The following is a 17,653-nucleotide window of genomic DNA, read 5'->3' as shown; positions in this document are numbered from 1 at the left end:
CTGGCATTGTAAAAGGCAGTTCAGAGTGGAGTTTGAGAGGAGGTACTGAAAGGAGAAATTATCTCCAGATTTATGGTATTGTAAGCCCTTAGGGCATGTTTTGAAGTTTATTTTCTCTGTACTGCTTGTACTAGCTTTTTTTCTTAGTTAATACAATTTCCCTTTTCTGTTGTGTCTATTCTGTTCTTGGGTTGTGTCCCCATCAAGGGGGGTGGGGGGGGGGCGGGGGGGTTCGGGGGCGACAGTAAGTTAGTTACCCAAGGTCCAAATGTATAAATAAAACCTTTCACAACTTAGTGAACCCATAAAAAATTCATATCCATGCATTTATCCATAAGATTATGCAATTAGTAAAACTTGTAGGTTACTATCAAATGAACTTGAAAAAATGTAAAGAATGAAACAACATATATTCATCAAAACACTTGACACAATAATTTATGTTGAAATCCAATTCGGAAAAAATTACTAGTGACATGCTACTCCTTTTCACTCTTCTAAAGTGATGCCCTATGAAATGCTAAGCCTATTAAAGGTTACAACACACACATTTAAACATGACCCAATTAAGGGATTTCAATCACCTTGTTAGAATTGAGCCTTGTTAGAGAACTTTAGGCCATTCAATTGGAATGCCACCTAGTTAAAGTATTTACAAATGACTATCAAGTCAACCTTAATCCAAAGGATTTACCCTAGACTAATACAATTTTTAGAGAGTAACAATAGAGCTTTGATCTGATACAACTTACAACTTCTCTTGCAGATTATAGATCTCTATTTAGTCATTAATTCTACTTGGTGTTCATACTTTGTAGCTTTGACAACTTATTCACCCTTCAAGAATTCATCTCCTTAAGCCTTCTTTCTTAACGTGACATTACAGACTCTTCTCTTAGGTCACTGGATGAAGCAAAACCCTTAACTTTGTCTCTTCCTTAGGTTCTCACACATGACAACTTTTCTTCATGACTAGAAATTCCCATAAATAGAAAATTAGGATATTTTCCCGCTCATTTTCCATCTAAAAGTTAAGGTTTGGATGGATTAGATAGCATACCTTCATGACTAGACATTCCCATAAATAGAAAATTAGGATATTTTCCCACTCATTTAGCATCTAAAAATTAAGGCTTGGATGGATTAGATAGCATACAATGTATCTACCCCATATCTTATATCTCTTCTAGAAACTTCTTTAGAATCCACTTTGAATTTGCCTAAAAATGGTTTACGTCAAAGTCTTTTCCACTAGCTCATCAACCTTATCATCTACCTCATTCAAAAAATTCAAGAAAAAAATTTGTTTTCTTAGATTCAATGAATCTTTGATCTTTAAAATAATGCAGCAGCTCGGCATTATCAACCTTCTGATGCTTAGCACATACTATGTTGCTTATTTTCTATTATAAAATCTTTTGATATCAATTAAAATTTACTCAACATCAACAAAACTTTATTCGACAGCAGCTATTTTTCTTGACATCCACTAGAATTTTCTTTTACTCAGCTGCAACTAACTTTCTGTTTGGTTTGTAGTGACTTTTCTTGATACCTACTTACCACTCAGTCAAGCTTGGCAGACAAACAATATTTATTTTTCTAACCTTTGTTAGTGTAGCCAACCTTTGTAACCTTAAGTAGATTATCAACACATCATGTCATCACTTTCTTAATTGATCCTTGTACTTCATTACATAATCATAGCTCAACCTTTCCTCTAGGTATTGTTGTTACATCTTATTGATCAAATTCTTTTTATCAATCTACTAAGTGATAGTACTTGAATCTTATATTTAGTTGTCTTACCAACAAATAGCAAGTTTGATATCAGTGACAAAAAAATGATTGAAACACATAGTCTTCTTCAAAAATCTCTCTCTCTCTCAATAATCTCTCTCAACAATGATTATTTCAATCAGATTTCAACAATCTCCCTCTTTGGCGTTGATGAAAAACCAAACTAGCTAACTAGGTTAAAACAATAAGATAATACCAAAAAGAAAACTTGTATCAAAATTTCTCCCTCTATCAGAAACTTCTATCTTCTAATTAGATTACAAAATTCTTTCTTATAGCTCCCTCTAAACTCCTTCTTGTATCTCCTTCTTACTAGATAGATTAGGACATCTCCCTCTTTCTTACATTGTTCTCTATCTTTTTCATCATACATCACCAATAATCTCTCTCTAAGATCAATAGCATTGTCTAGCTCTTCGACAACAATCTCTTGATATTTCTCTTTGATGATGATCATTTTAACGTACTTTCTCCCTCTTTGACAACAATACTAAAGACATATACCAAAAAATTTGTCATCTTAAAACATGTACATATAGGCTTTTATAGTTTCTTTAGTTTCTCCCTCTATCAGCTTGTTTGTGATTGATTTGAAGTTTCAACTCTATTATTAGTTTATGTAGCTCCTAAAGTAAGATCCTCTGCATCAATGTGTAACATATGAATATCAACTTGTTTGATGTAGGACACTCCTCTTATTACTTAGATAGCCTTTGATAGGGGTATCAACCCTTGTTTACCTATTAGATACTCATGAGCATCCTTAGGTAATGGTTTTGTGAAGATATTAGCAATTTACTCCTTTGTGTTGACATATTCCATCTTCACCTCTTTATCTTGAACTAACACTCTCAAGTAATGATACTTGATTGTAATGTGCTTATTCTTTGTAAGAATCACTAGATTCTTTGATATATTGATAACACTTGTATTATCACAATAAAGTATCAATTGTTCTATAATTTCTTCCTTCATTCCTTTGAGTAGCTATTTGATCCATACAATGTTTGTGCAACTTACAACAACAAGACCATATTCAGCTTCAATAGTATATTATGAAGTACAACTTTGTTTCTTGCTAGTCCATGTAACTAGTCTCTTGCCTAAGAAAAATGCTTCTCCATTGGTGCTCTTTTTGTCATCAAATTTTCTAGCCCAATTGGCATCAATGTAGGCTCTCAGTTTAAACTTTTCATTTTCCTTATAGTATAGATCAAATTACTCTATTCCTTTTAGATATCTCATTATTCTCCTCACATTCATTAAGTGATTCTCCCTAGGATTGGTAAAAAATCTTGCAACTATCTCTATAGATAATTCAATTTCAGGTCTGTTATGCACTACATATTGCAATTTTCCAATCATAGACCTATACATAATTTGGTTCACCTCAACTAAATCATCATTCCTTGACAACTTATGTCCTATCACCATAGATGTAACTACTAGTTTGGAATCCTCTAATCAAAAAGTTTTTAATATTTCCTTGACATACTTTGAGTGAGTGATGTATACACCATACTTCATCTGATATACTTGCAAAACCACAAAAAAATTGATTTCTTCAAACATAGACATTTCAATTTCTTACTTCATCTGATTTGCAAAATCATTACATAAAGCATCTTTTCCTCCACATATAATATCATTAACAAATATTTTGGATAACACAATAACTTTTCCTTTCTCTGTCTTTATGTATAGATTGCTATTATCATCAGTCCTTTCAAATCCAATCTTCATAAGATAGTTATGAAGTCTCTTGTACAATTCTCTTGGTGCTAGTTTTAAACATATAGAGCTTTGTGAAATCTACATACCATGTTCTGATTGTTAGCATCAACAAAACCATCTGGTTGTTCTATGTAAACTTCTTCCTCCAATATGACATTTAGAGATGTAGATTTAACATTCATCTAATAAAATTTGAGACCTTTGTATGAATTATAAGCAAGTAGATTTCTTTCTCCTTCCATTCTAGAAATAGGGGAAAAAGTTTCCCCATAGTCAATTCCTTCTTCTTGTGCATATCCCTTGCAAACTAATCTTGCTTTGTTTCTTTTGACTTCACCATTTTTATGTAGCTTGTTTCTGAATACCTACTTGGTGCCAATCACATTCTTCTCTTCTGGTCTAGGAACTAGACTCCAAGCCTTGTTCTTCTCTATTTTTTCAATCTCCTCTTCCATGGATTTATATCAATCCACATATTCTAATGCATAATTCACTATTTTGGGTTCCTTCATACTTAGTAAACATGATTCACTTCTCAATCTATTTCTTGTTATTGTTCTTGCATCTTAATCTCTAATGATTTGATCAGTAGGATGATGTCTCTTGACCTACTTAGAAAATCTTGGTTCAACTCTTGTTTCTTCATTTTTCCTTTAACTTTAGAATCATTGTGTATATCTCTATCAAGTATCTCAGCATCTCTTTCATGTGTTCTAACTTCAGAATTAGAATGTGCATCCACTTCATTCTATAACTTGACATCTAAATGTAGCTCAGTTTTTGAATGCAACTCAAAATTCATGGGGTGTGACTTGGTAGTCACTATAGCTTGCAAATGATTTGTATTCTTCTAGCTTTTCATGGGTTCAGCCTCATGTACCTCTGTATATTCATGAAAATTCACATTTGCACTTTCCACAATTTTGTTATTGTTAGTATTCAAACAACTTATAGGCTTTACTTCTTGTGGAATATACTTCTTCACTTTTTGCATTAGGCTTTCCATTCCTGATATCTTTAAAAATGTAACATTTAATTCCAAATACATTAAAGTAATTTACATTGGGTGGATATCCATACCATAGTTCAAAAGGTGTTGAATCAGTACCTTGATTTGCACATGGTTCAAGGTATACACAACCTTCTCTACAATATTTTAAAGCAACAATCTTCTCCATCATGAGTGTTCTAGCATAGTCCATTATAGACCTATTTCTCCTTTCAGCTATCCCATTTTGTGGAGGAGTTCTAGGGTTAGATGTCTATCTTTTGATTCCTCTATCATTGCAGAACTTCTCAAATTCACTTGATGTAAATTCTCCTTATTTGTTAGATCTTAAACATTTTAGAATTTTACTTGTTTCTTTCTCAACTCTTACCAAGTACCACTTAAACATTCGAAAAGGATCATATTTTTGTTTCAAAAATATAACTATCATCATTATAGAGTAACAATCAACAAATAACATTATGTACTTATCTTCCTTGTAGCTTTGCACTTCAATTGGTCCACACAAGTCAGTATGAACAATCTGTAGTATTCCTTTAGAGGTATAAGCTTTACTCTTAAAGTTTGACTTTGTCATTTTGCCTAACTGACCTTGTTTGCACACTACATTATTAGGCTTCTTCAACTTAGGAAAACCTCTAACTTTCGTCATGTTATTAATACTAACCAAGTTATGAAAATCAACATGACATAACCTTTTGTGCCAAAGCCATACATCATAAAATTTTGTAACAAGATAAGTAACATCCTCTATATCAAGACATAATAGATTACTTCTAGTTTGATCACCTTTCCCAATCAATTTCCTATTTGTGTCATATATCTTAGCAATCTTTTTTTCAAATTCAACCATGCATCCAAAATTGTTCATGTGACACACTCACCAAGTTATAGTTTAGTCCTTCAACATAGTAAGCATTGTCACATGAAATCTTAATTGTGAGTTTCCTTCTCCTTTTATCAAACATGGTGTATCATTACCAAATCTTACACTATTTTCATCATAACTATTTAAGTTAATGAACTTACTTTTGTCTCCAATCATATGATGTCAACATCCAGCATCAATGATCCATTATCATTTTTGTTCACACAAGTCATGAGTGTAGTTGTATAATCTTCATTAGATTCATCCTTCATTGCTACATACACCACTTCATCGTCATGTTCATCAGAATCATCCCTTGTTTCATCTTCAACAATGTAGCATGACTTCTTGCCTTTGATCTTTGTAATCCTTATTGTCATCTTCTCTTTTGATCTTGTACTTATCACTAGACCTCTGTAATTCTTCTTCTGTGTACATCTTGCAACAATATGAGCAACCTTATTACAATTGAAATAAATGATGTGTAACTTACCTTTGAACTTACCTTTTCCTCTATGGAACATTTTTGCTAGTAGTGCTTCCAGTTATTCAACATCTTCCTCAATTATATCACTATCACAAGATATAAAATTTATCATTCTCATCTTCTCCTAATTCTTCTCATTAGAATCCTTCAATCATATCTTAGCTTTGAAAGTAGATTCAAGACTCTTAGGTTTGTAATTATCAAAGTTAGATAGCTCAAAAGTAGTGAGTCTACCTACCAGACCTTCAAGAGTTAGATCATTTCTTAGAATACATCTTAGTTCTTGAGTTGTAGAAACTCTAATAGTATAAATAGGTAGTAGTGTTCTCAAGACTTTACTTAGCACAATATCATCATCTATCTAACTAGTAGCTCCTTTTATTGCACTAACAACTTCTTTTATTCTAGCAACATATTGAGCAATATGTTCACCTTCTTCCATTCTCATATCACCTAACTTACCTCTGATACTCTTAGATTTGGCTCTTTGTAAAAAATTTTCTCCTCCATAGATGGTGGCTAGGTCATCCCACATTTTCTTTGAACTGTCAAGACCTTTGATATCATCAAATTTGGCATAGCTTAGGGTAGAGGCAATCTCCAACATTACTTGATTGTGTTCTTTCTTCTTCTTCATATCTTCAACAATTAGGACTCCAACTAGATTAACATGTTCCACAAAAATGGTAGATTGTACTTGATCTCCAAGTCTTCTAACATGTAGCTTGATAAAAAATTTCAATGTAGGAAAGTTATCTGTATTGAGCTTGGGTACTTCTCTTTTAGACATCTTGATCTTTGTGCTTCTAGTACCTTCAAACTATTCATCTTAAGTAGATGGATCTAATACCAATTGTTGGATTAACTTAAAATAACTTGGGGGGGAGTGGTGAATTAGTTATCCATGGTCGAGATGTATAAATAAAACATTTCAAAGCTTAGTGAACCCATAAAACATTCATATCCATGCATGCATCCCTAAGATTATGCATTCACTAAAACTTTTAGGTTACTGTCAAAATAACTTGCAAAAATGTAAAGCATGAAATAAAATAGATTCATCAACACACTTGACATAATGATTTACATGGAAACCCAATTTGGGAAAGCCACTAGTAACATGTTACTCCTTTTCACTCTTTTGAAGTGATACCCTATAAAAGGCCAACCCTATTAAAGGTTATAATACACACTATTAAATGTGATCCAGTTAAGGGATTTCAATCACCCTATTAGAAGTGAGTCTTGTTAGAGGACTTTAGGCCATTCACCTAGAATGCCACCCAGTCAAAGGATTTTAAAATGACTATCAGGTCAACCTTAATCCAAAAGATTTACCCTAGACTGATACAATTGTTAGAGAGTAATAGTGGAGCTTTGATCTGATACAACTTACAACTTCTCTTGCAAATTGCAAATCTTTATTTAGTCCTCAATTATGGTTGGCCTTCATACTTTACAGCTCTGACAACTTGTTCACCCTTCAATCATTCACCTCCTTAAGCCTTCTTTCTTAACATGCTATTGCAAACTCTTCCCTTAGGTCACTTGATGAAGCAAAAATCTTAACTACTTCTCTTCCTTAGGTTCTCACACATGACAGTTCTTTGCTTCATGACTAGACATTCCTATAAATAAGAAATTAGGATATTTTCTCGCTCATTGTCCATCATTAAAATTAGGGTTTGGATAGATTAGGTAGGATACAATGTATCTACCCCATATCTTGTATCTCTTCTAGAAACTTCTTTAGAATCTACTTTGAATTTTCCTAAAAATGATTTACCTCAAATTCTATGCCAGCAACTCATCAATCTTATCTTCCACTTGGTTCACAAAATTCAAGAAAAAAATTTGTTAACTCAAATTCAATAAATCTTTGATCTTTAAAATAACGTGGTAGCTTGATATTATCAACCTTCTAGTGCTTGGAACATATTGCATTTCTTGACATCTATTATAAGATCACTCGACATCAACTAAACTTTACTTGACATCAATTGTCTTACACGACATCCACTAGAATTTTCTTTTACTTAGCACCAATTGACTTTTTGCTTGACTTGCATTAACCTTGCATTAAACTAGCCACTCAATCAAGCTCGGTAGACAAAATTTGTTTAACTTATTCTTCTAACCTTTCTTAGTGTAGCTAGCATTTGTTAACTTTAAGTAGATTATCAATACATCATATCATCACTGGCTTAACTGATCCTTGTACTTCATTACATAATCATAACTCAACCTTTCCTCTAGGTGCTTTTGTTACTTCTTATTGATCAAATCCTTTTCATCAATCAACTAAGTGATAGTACTTGAATCTTATAAGCATTTTTCTTACTAACAAATAATAGGTTTGACATCAGTGACAAAATAATGATTGAAACACATAGTCTTCTTCAACAATCTCCCTCTTTCAATAATCTCTCTCAATAATAATCTTTTCGATTAGATTTCAATAGTTTTAGTACTACCTAAATGGGGCATTACTAATGCAATGGTTTTTGATGCAATAAATATGGAAAATTATACTAAATTTTAAATAGAAGAGGAGGTTAAGGGAGCCCATAAGGGGGTGACTTGTGTAATGGAGATTACAAGGGCCTTGTAATGTGGTAAATATAGAAGAGGGATGAATCCAAACTCTAAGAAGTCTTAGACTCAAAGAATATGAGGAAACTTTTAGTTTACATAGTCTCTAATACAAATAGTGAAAAATATGCCTTCATGAGTAAAGAATTTGTTGATTTCAACCTAGATGTTTCAAGAAAGAACAAACAAAAAATCATTGAGTAGGTTTGAAAAGGTGCTAGAAGCCTTTGATGAAAGGAGAAGAAAAATATATGAGATGGGAAAATGGTAGAAGAATTTAGTCAACCTGTGATTGTAGCATCCCATCATCCAATTCATCCTTTTGGACCTATAATTGATATTCTAGACACACCCCAACTTTAAGAACTATAAACTACAAAAGGATTGGGTGAGGAAAAAGATAAATTCAAGGCATATAAAATATAAGTATAGTTAAATTATGAGAATATAATTAGGGAAACCATTTTTTCTTAGTTGATAAAATAAATTGGCCCTTTTTCCATTTAGAAACATCAAATATAGTAGCCATTTGCAGTGAGGTCAAGAATAATCAAGGTGCCTTGAGACAAGTTTTAGATAAATGGATCAATGGAGAACATGGGATCACTGCCTTATGTGACACTGCTATTGAAAAATTTGATAATCAGATTGAGATATAGGTGACCAAGCTACCGACCTATTGGATTTTTTTATCTTAAGAGGGAAATGCTGCAAAAAAAGGTTGAAAACATGTTTATCCAAGTATCTTAGTAGAAACTTTGATCTTTTTCCCCATATTTTTAAGAGGCCTTCTTAATATTAAAAGTCAAGAGCAATAGGGGAATGAATTAAAAGAGATTATGAGTGTGAAGATGAATGATGATCAATAGAGAAAATACGATCTAGTTTGTAAAAACTTTGGAAGTAGTAAATGTTCATATATTTCTTAATTCTTTCCACCAAGACTTTGAATAATTAAAGATTGGATGGGATATTATGAATAGAGAGAAAGAAACTCTTAATTTCAAGTAGATAAATAACACAATTTTGAATAAGTGGATGATATAATATTCTTCAACTTCAATAATTTTATAGACAACATCGAAGAATGAATTAGTAGACAAATCTACAACCACTGAAGAGAGAGGATTGACAAGGGTATATAGGTAACAATTGAAGAGATAGAAGGGGTGTTCCTACAACTAGCCCAAAAGGATGAATATAAGGAACAAGATACAAATAAAATATAAGAAGCCCTTGCCCCACGAAAAAGAAATATAAAAATGAGTACTGAACAAAAGTAGTTAGCATAGTAGGAGACTTCATTATGGGTATACCAACATGACAACTATAGAAAATATTTTGATATCAAGTGAAAGATTCCATATATGCTCATTTTAGTTTCTTGTGCTATGAGGATGATGAAATTTTATCTTTTTGTAACTTTTTTTTTGAAGGTATAGTTATCCATTTCCCTATACACCTTAAGCTTGTTGCAACTCATGCTATTTAAGTGAGTTCTCAAGGCTAGAGGAGTGTCTACGTTTTCCCCAAGGATATGCTCAAGAAGAAAGTATTGAGCATGGAGAAAAAATTTCCACTATTTCAAGATTTGAAGGAGTCAAAATAATTTTAGCTTATGCTACACAAAATGGATTCAAAGTATATTAGATGGATGTTAAATCATCTTTCTTGAATGGAGTCCTAGAAGAAGTATAAATTAAACATACTAAAGGTTTAATGTTGATCCAAGAAAAAGACACATGGTATATAAAATTCATACAAAATTGTATGGATGAAAGCAAGCTCCTAGAGAATGGTATGAAAGACTACATGTATATCTGCTAAGAGTTGATTTTGAAAAGACAAATAATAATAGAAATTTGTATATCAAAGAAGGACCATAACACAAGATATTTCTTGTAGAAATATTTGTATATGATATCATTTTTTGAGGAATGAGATGTTATGCAAGTCATTTTATGAAGAAATGAGGAAAGAATTTGATATGTCTATGTTTGGAGAAATCAAATTCTTTGTGGATCTACAATCTCATCAAATTAAGGATGACATAAATATCACTCCATCTAAATAGATCAGGGAAAAATGAAGAGTATTTGAAATCGAATATTCCAATCCAGTTAGAACACCTAAGTCTACTATATATAAACTCTCAAAGATTGATGATTCAAAGGAGGTAAGTAAAACTACTTATAGATCAATGATTGGGAAACTTTAGTATGTGATACCCACCAAAACTAATATTGCATTAGCAGTTGGCATAGTTGTAAGATTTTCTACTAATCCTAAATAAAATCACATGATAGAAGTTAAAAGAATTGTTAGGTACCTAAAAGGGATTGAAGAATATAGATCACTGTCTAAGAAAGGATGATATCTTGAGTTGAGAACCTTTCTTGATGTATGTTAAGCATGAAGCATTGATGATAGAAAAAAAACTAGTGGAGGAGCATTATTTATTAGAAAGAGGTTAGTGTCTTAGACAAGCAAGAAGAATAATTGTATCTACCAATCAATAGCAGAGGTAGAGTATGTTGATGTAGTAGTCAATTATTCCAACATAATATGGATTAAACAATTGATGTTAGGAATTGTTATCATTTGTTTGCCCCACCAAGTTTCAAATTTTAAATGTCCAGCCCATCCAATGGCTAACTCCAAAGATAATACTGTTTTAATACCGAGCATTATGATAGATTTTGCAGCCCGTAGGTTCGTAATCATTAGATCCAATGAGGATCTACGGTCGGCGCTATCTCACCATCGAAAGCTATACGAGTTTTATGTTCGCGACATGACGCCCTTTCGCCAAGTGTCCGGTGGGTCCAACGGGCCAAGCAACAAGTTTGGTGGGTCAAAAAAGTTGGCGGCGTGTCAAAAAAAAGTTGATGGCCAAAAGTCTCTAAAAGCAGCAAGGTGCCATGTCGCCAAGGAAAAACCCATGAGTTTTTTCATTGGCAACGTAGCACCCAAACGGAAGATCATACCACGGCAAGAGCAATCAAGCATGGTGGGTCCCAACAGGTACTTCGCATGCACGGTAGCAAGCCCGGTGCTATGGTGGGCAATCAAATGGAGACACCTCTATGATAGAGGGACATGTCATTAGTTGGGCACTATGGTGCTATGGGGATTTGGCCTCGATTTCCTCATAGCGACATGGCGCCTAGTCGACACGTGGCCGCTCCATGCGGTCAAGTCTTGAGTCTGCTAGGGTGGTGCTTCGTTAGACTAATGAGGAACTACCACATATGCCAAGTCAGAACATAGATGTGTCATGGGACCAGATCTTCAACGCGGCTAGCACAATCAAGGGTTAGGTCCTCCACCGTTAGATTTGCAGAGATCAAGGGTAGGTGCCATCATGCTATGAGAAACTGCTCGGGAGATAACATTGGCGACAAAGCACCTGGGTGCCACGTGTCTTAGTGGGACCATATTTTCATGCATCCAATGCAGTAAAGAGGGGCAGATCATTCATGGCCGTCAGATCAAGTCAGATCGACGACAGACGCCATCGCGCTATGAAGAAGTTGCACGGGATTTACAATAGCGAGTTGGCGCCTGGTGGACACGTGTCCTTATTAGACCAGGTCTCGCCAAAGAATGTATGCTAAAGATTGCCAAGTTTCGTTCAAGCATGGTACGGTTGCTGAGGTGGCACCAGGTATGAGAGGCCCAGGGTAAGAAGCAAGTACGACACATGACGAGTCTTCACGATCGTCAGATCTGCAGAGATCAATGGACGGCACTGTATCGCTATGAAGAAGCTGCACAATATATATGTTGGTGACATAGCACCCTGATGAGACGTGTCTCACTGGCTCGATCAAGATTGATGGTCGGCGATTGACAGTTAGTGTAACCATCATAGTTAGTATTAATATTTGAAGGGTGGGGCCGTTAGTTCAATAAAGGTGGTCAATCGCGGGAGGACTTCCAGGGTGGCAAAAAATAAAGAGTATCATTGGCTCGCATAGCCCAGCTGGCTTGTACAGCCTGGTTGACTGTTTGACTTTGATAGATTCATGAGACTAGGAATGGTAAGAGATCAAATTTTTGCCATGAATCTGATCGTGTGATTAATTGTCACCAACTCAGAATGAATACCAGGTGCAAAAAGACACTCCATCCATCCAGTCGATCTATCTACTATGTCAGGGAATGTTGGGGTGCCATTTTTTTCTTTTCCAGGCTCTTTCTCAGAGAAATATCAGATTTTTTGTCACGCAAACCATTTTCAAATCAAATCTTTGATTGGATTCCCAGGGTGAGAAGTTAATGCCAGTAGTTGAGAAGTAAATGCAATGCAAAAATCCTTAGTTATGCCTGAACTATAAAGGTAATTTTGTGATCTTTTTCTAGGGTCGAGTCTTTCTGATTTCTCTACTACTGCTCGTAGATCTACAGTGTAAAATTCCCTTTGTCTCTGAGCTGTATAACATTTTGTATCATCTCCTTCAGCCATCAATGTGCATGTACATCCATCTTGCCTCTCATTGGTGTATTGTTGAGATCTATGGCTTGCATACTGTATCTATTTTTGACCTATTAGATAAGATATAAGTGAAATTCTCCCTTTCCTTGTGTTATTTAGTTTGATTTCCTAATCTGTATTAGTTATTGATCGACATAAGTCTGAATGTGTATGTCTCTTGAATGTTATCTTGTTTTTCTTGTAGTGCATATATGGGCAGAAATGAGAATGAACACTCTATTTGGTGCATCACCTTCGTAGTTTAGATAGGGTAGAGTTGTTTTCTACATCTCCTTCTTCCCCTTTTCCTTCCGAGAGTAGTTAGGTGCACCCTGATAGTAAGAGGAAGCCGGCCTTCTTCAAAGACTCAACCACACAATTCAAGTCCCAGAGCTTGGAGGTTGTTTCCATGTTTCACTAGGTTGTCCTCATGCATAGGCCTTGGACAAGGGTGCAAACCTAAGTGACAATAGTTTTTTGCATGCCCAGTGGGACACTTTTTTCAAACAAAATTTAAAGTCTACTGGTGTCAAGAAGAAAGAGTTTCAAAGATTAATGCTGAAGAGGTAGTGCTGGCTTTAGAATTCAAGCCTTTAAGAGGCTGATCCTTCAAAGTACTTGGTGACTCTGAACATCAACAAATCTGGTTCTAGGCCAAAGTTGTAGAAATTCATGCCCAGAGCTGAAACAAGGGCATCTTCTAGAGGTAAATTTCAATATCAAGAGCTTTCTCTTTCAAACCCTAAAGGAAGGAGGACTAGAAATTCATTATCACAAGTTAGGGGTGTAATAATAGTTAATATACCTATAAGATCTATCTCTACTCCTCTTGTTGCTCGAACTCAGCCTAGATAATCATCAATACTCATCAATAGAACACTTGTTTACATGGCACAGCCAAGAGTTCATGCTTTTGCCACCTTTAATGGTGGAAGTCCTCTGTTGTTAGCCCAAAGACATGATATACCAGTATCGACACTAAAAAGTATAACTTATTTTACTGGTGAAACTTCCATCTCCCCTTTAGAGCATATCCAAGAAGTAGTAAATGTCTGTAATATTCATTGGATCACAGAGGATTATGTTGCTGTCAGACTTCTACCCTCATCTTTAAAAGAAAAAGCATTACAGTGGTATAGAGGCTTAGCTCATGGTTCTATAACTGATTGGGATGGACTAGGAGCAGGATTATGCAAACATTTTGAGGATAAGCATGACCATTTGTCACTTTTAGAGGAGCTGACTACAATAAAAAGAGCCCCCCATGAATTTATGACTGATTTTAATTATAGATTTCAAAAGACATGGGATAGAATACCCACTACAGTGAAGCCTACCCCTGGTAATGCCTTCTTGCATTACCTTAGAGCTTTTAACAGTGATATTGCCACTACAATCCAAACTATGGGAGGAGATACCTTGCCTAATGCTTATGAGATAGCCATAAAAGCTGAGAACATCTTGATACAAGGAGGAAAATTGGCTCCAAGGCCCCCTATGCATTTCTTTCCTGATGTTCCCAACCACCAACCAGCAATAGCCCCTCTTCCTACAACTTCTACATCACAAGCCCTTACTCCAGTTCCCCAAGCTTCCACATCCTGAAATGGGATAGATGAACTCAAAGAAATGCTCCAAGGTATAGTGCTGAATACAGATAAAAGAGAGAAGAGCCTGGATAAAAAATTGCAAGAGCAGGGGAGGGAGTTGAAGGACCAAGGGAAGAGATTAGAGGATAGTTTTTTCTATAATACAAAAAATGAGTAACAAGGTGGTGGCCTTAGAAAGGCAGCAAGCTCAAGGTGGCAAGCCTCCCCAATTGTAGTATCAGGCTCCAAATGGTGGTAGACCTCCTAATCAGTGGAATATCTCTTTTGATCAGGGTAGGCAAAATAGTCATGCTTCTACTTCAAGATCAAATCAGAACAGAGCTATAGTCCCTCAAAATAACTTGGCCCAAGATCAAGATTTTTGTCCTTCCTGCAACTATTCTTATACCTATTGCATGTGCCAGAAGGTAGAATCTTATTTGGCCCTGACTGACCAAGAACCTACAGCAAAGCAACCATACAAGGAAGATCATCCCAAGGAGGCCTCATATATTCAAGGATGTGATGATTGCTCTTTCATGAATCATCAGATTGGGGAGCATTGTAATGTAAACCAAGATTCTGTTGCTCATAACACAAGAAGTAAGAAGAGAGCTATGGAACATGCTGCCCCTCCTTCTCCTAAGCAGGCCTCAACTTCAAGTGCTACACCTCATGCACATGCAAAAAATGAACAAACAATTACTTCACAACAGCAAAAGCAAGATTCTAGAAAGAAAGATGCAAGTGATCCTTATGTTGCTCCATCTCAACCTCTTATAAGTGCAGCTCCCAAAGTCTCTACCAAAGTTCCTAATACACCTTTCACTGTGGTAGAGAAAATGAAGAAGACCAATGTGAGTATTTCTATGTGGGATGCTGTTGCTACTATACCAATACAGAAGAGGATGTTGCAGCAAGAGTTAGAGAAGATTGAACCCAAGGATCAACCATATATCATAGAGAGTGCCACAAGTCTAGTACAACTAGTAGGAGATGTGGAGACAAATAAAAAGGTTAGACCTCCTCCATTCAATGTTTCTTTGATTATAGGGGGCAAATTAGTCCACAATTGCATGATAGATTCAGGGGCTAGTAGCTCAGTAATGCCTAGGTGTGTTGCTGATGCTTTAGGAATGAAATATGAGCCCATTGTTAGGAATGTGTTACAATTAGATGGTAGTAATGTCAAAACTATAGGTACCCTTAGGAATGCAGAAATCGCCCTACATGCATGCCCTGGTTGCACTATGGTTCAAGATATATCTGTTGCTGAAGTCAACCCTTATTTTGCTATCTGTCTTTCAAGAGACTTCACTGCTCAAATTGGTGGATTCATATCTGCTGATTGGTCATATATGTCATTTAAGACCAGATATGGAACCAATGCCTCAATTAGAGTAGAACCTCAGGCCCTTCATCATACTAAATCTTACACCCCCAACCCCATCAACATGAATTTCCCTATTCTAGAGATGGATGAAAATGACATAGTAAATGAGCCTGCCACTTCCATAGCAGAGATTCTTGATTTCTTCTTGGATGAGTGGTCAAATGCATATCAGTTTGAGCCTATGTCAGAGACTCTTGAGACAGGCCTTAGTACAGATTGCATAATAGAGAAAGATACTCAAGTTCCTAAAATTGTTGGGACTAATGATGATATAAATGGAACATGGAGTATGTATTTTGATGGCTGAAGGAATAGAAATGGAGCAAGGCCTAGTGTTATGTTGATCTCTCCTATGCAAATAAGATACTACTTCTCCTTTTGGCTCCAATTGAGTTGCACCAATAATGTGGTCGAGTATGAATCTTTGATTCAAGGTCTCTTACTTGTCCAAAAAAGAGGAATTCAAGCCTTGAGAGTATATGGGGATAGTGAGTTGGTAGTTAATCAAGTGAGAAACTAGAATATCACTAGAAATGGCCTACTCAAGTCTTACAAACACAAAGTCTGGGATTTGCTTGAGGGCTTCAATGCATTTAATATTCAGAGCATTCCTAGGAAAGAAAATAAACATGCTGATAGTCTTGCAGCAGTGGGTTCATCTTATGATGTACTAGGGAATCTTGAGGAAGAGAAGAAGAAACAAATAAGGGTGGTAGTGAGGCTTGCCATCCCTAATAACAACACTCATTGGCAGGTGTTCGATTCTGATGAGAAAATTGTGAGTTTCTTGTAGAATGAGACAGAATTCTCAGATTGAAACCAGTCAAGACTGCAAGATTAGTATGGTGATCAGATCATTCATCTTAGTTCTAAAAAGTTGCCTAGGGGTCTCATTACCTTGGAGAGTTTCTTTAATCCTAATGACCAAACAAGAGGCAAAGGAATGAATCTAGTAGCAGAAAAGGATGATTATGCCCCAGTTATAATTGTTGATGGAAAATTTTTGAATATGGGGAAGGTATGTTCTGAAACTGAGCAAGAAAACTTCATCCATCTATGTCAAGAATTTAATGATGTATTTGCTTGGACATATGATGATTTAAAAGGGTTTGACCCTAGTTTGTTTCGGCATACCATAGATTTAATTGGTAAGGCCAAACAAGTGAGGCAAAAATAGAGACCAGTGAATCCTAAGATTGACCCTCTAATGAGAAAAGAACTATCCAAGTTGATTGAGGCTAATATAACATTTCCTATCAAACACTCATCATGGGTAGCTAACCTTGTCCCTGTGAGTAAGAAGAATGGAGAAATCAGACTGTGTGTGGACTTTAGAGACCTTAATCAGGCTTCTCTTAAAGATCACCATCCTCTCCCTTCCATGGAGAAAATTCTATCCAAGGTTAGTGGTTCAAGGAGATTCTCTTTTCTTGATGGATTCTCTGGTTATAATCAAGTGCTGGTTAAAGAATCTGACAGATATAAGACATCATTTACTACTAAATGGGGTACCTATGCTTATTGCAAGATGATGGAATGTAAAGAAAAGATACAAAAATTGATAGAAGTTCAGAGCAAAGTATTCACAAGGAAGTAACAGAGACAAATCCTAGCAAAATTTTAATGTGAGTTGGTATGGATGAGAATCAAAATGAAACTAAGGATATTATCTAATTGGTCATATTTTATCAATCTATGTTGACA

This window comes from Cupressus sempervirens, chromosome 8 (assembly GCF_028749045.1).
Source record: "Cupressus sempervirens isolate cs-2001-9-10 chromosome 8, ASM2874904v1, whole genome shotgun sequence".
Taxonomy (NCBI): domain Eukaryota; kingdom Viridiplantae; phylum Streptophyta; class Pinopsida; order Cupressales; family Cupressaceae; genus Cupressus; species Cupressus sempervirens.
The sequence above is the reverse complement of the archived record's forward strand: the minus strand, read 5'-3'. Positions refer to the sequence as shown.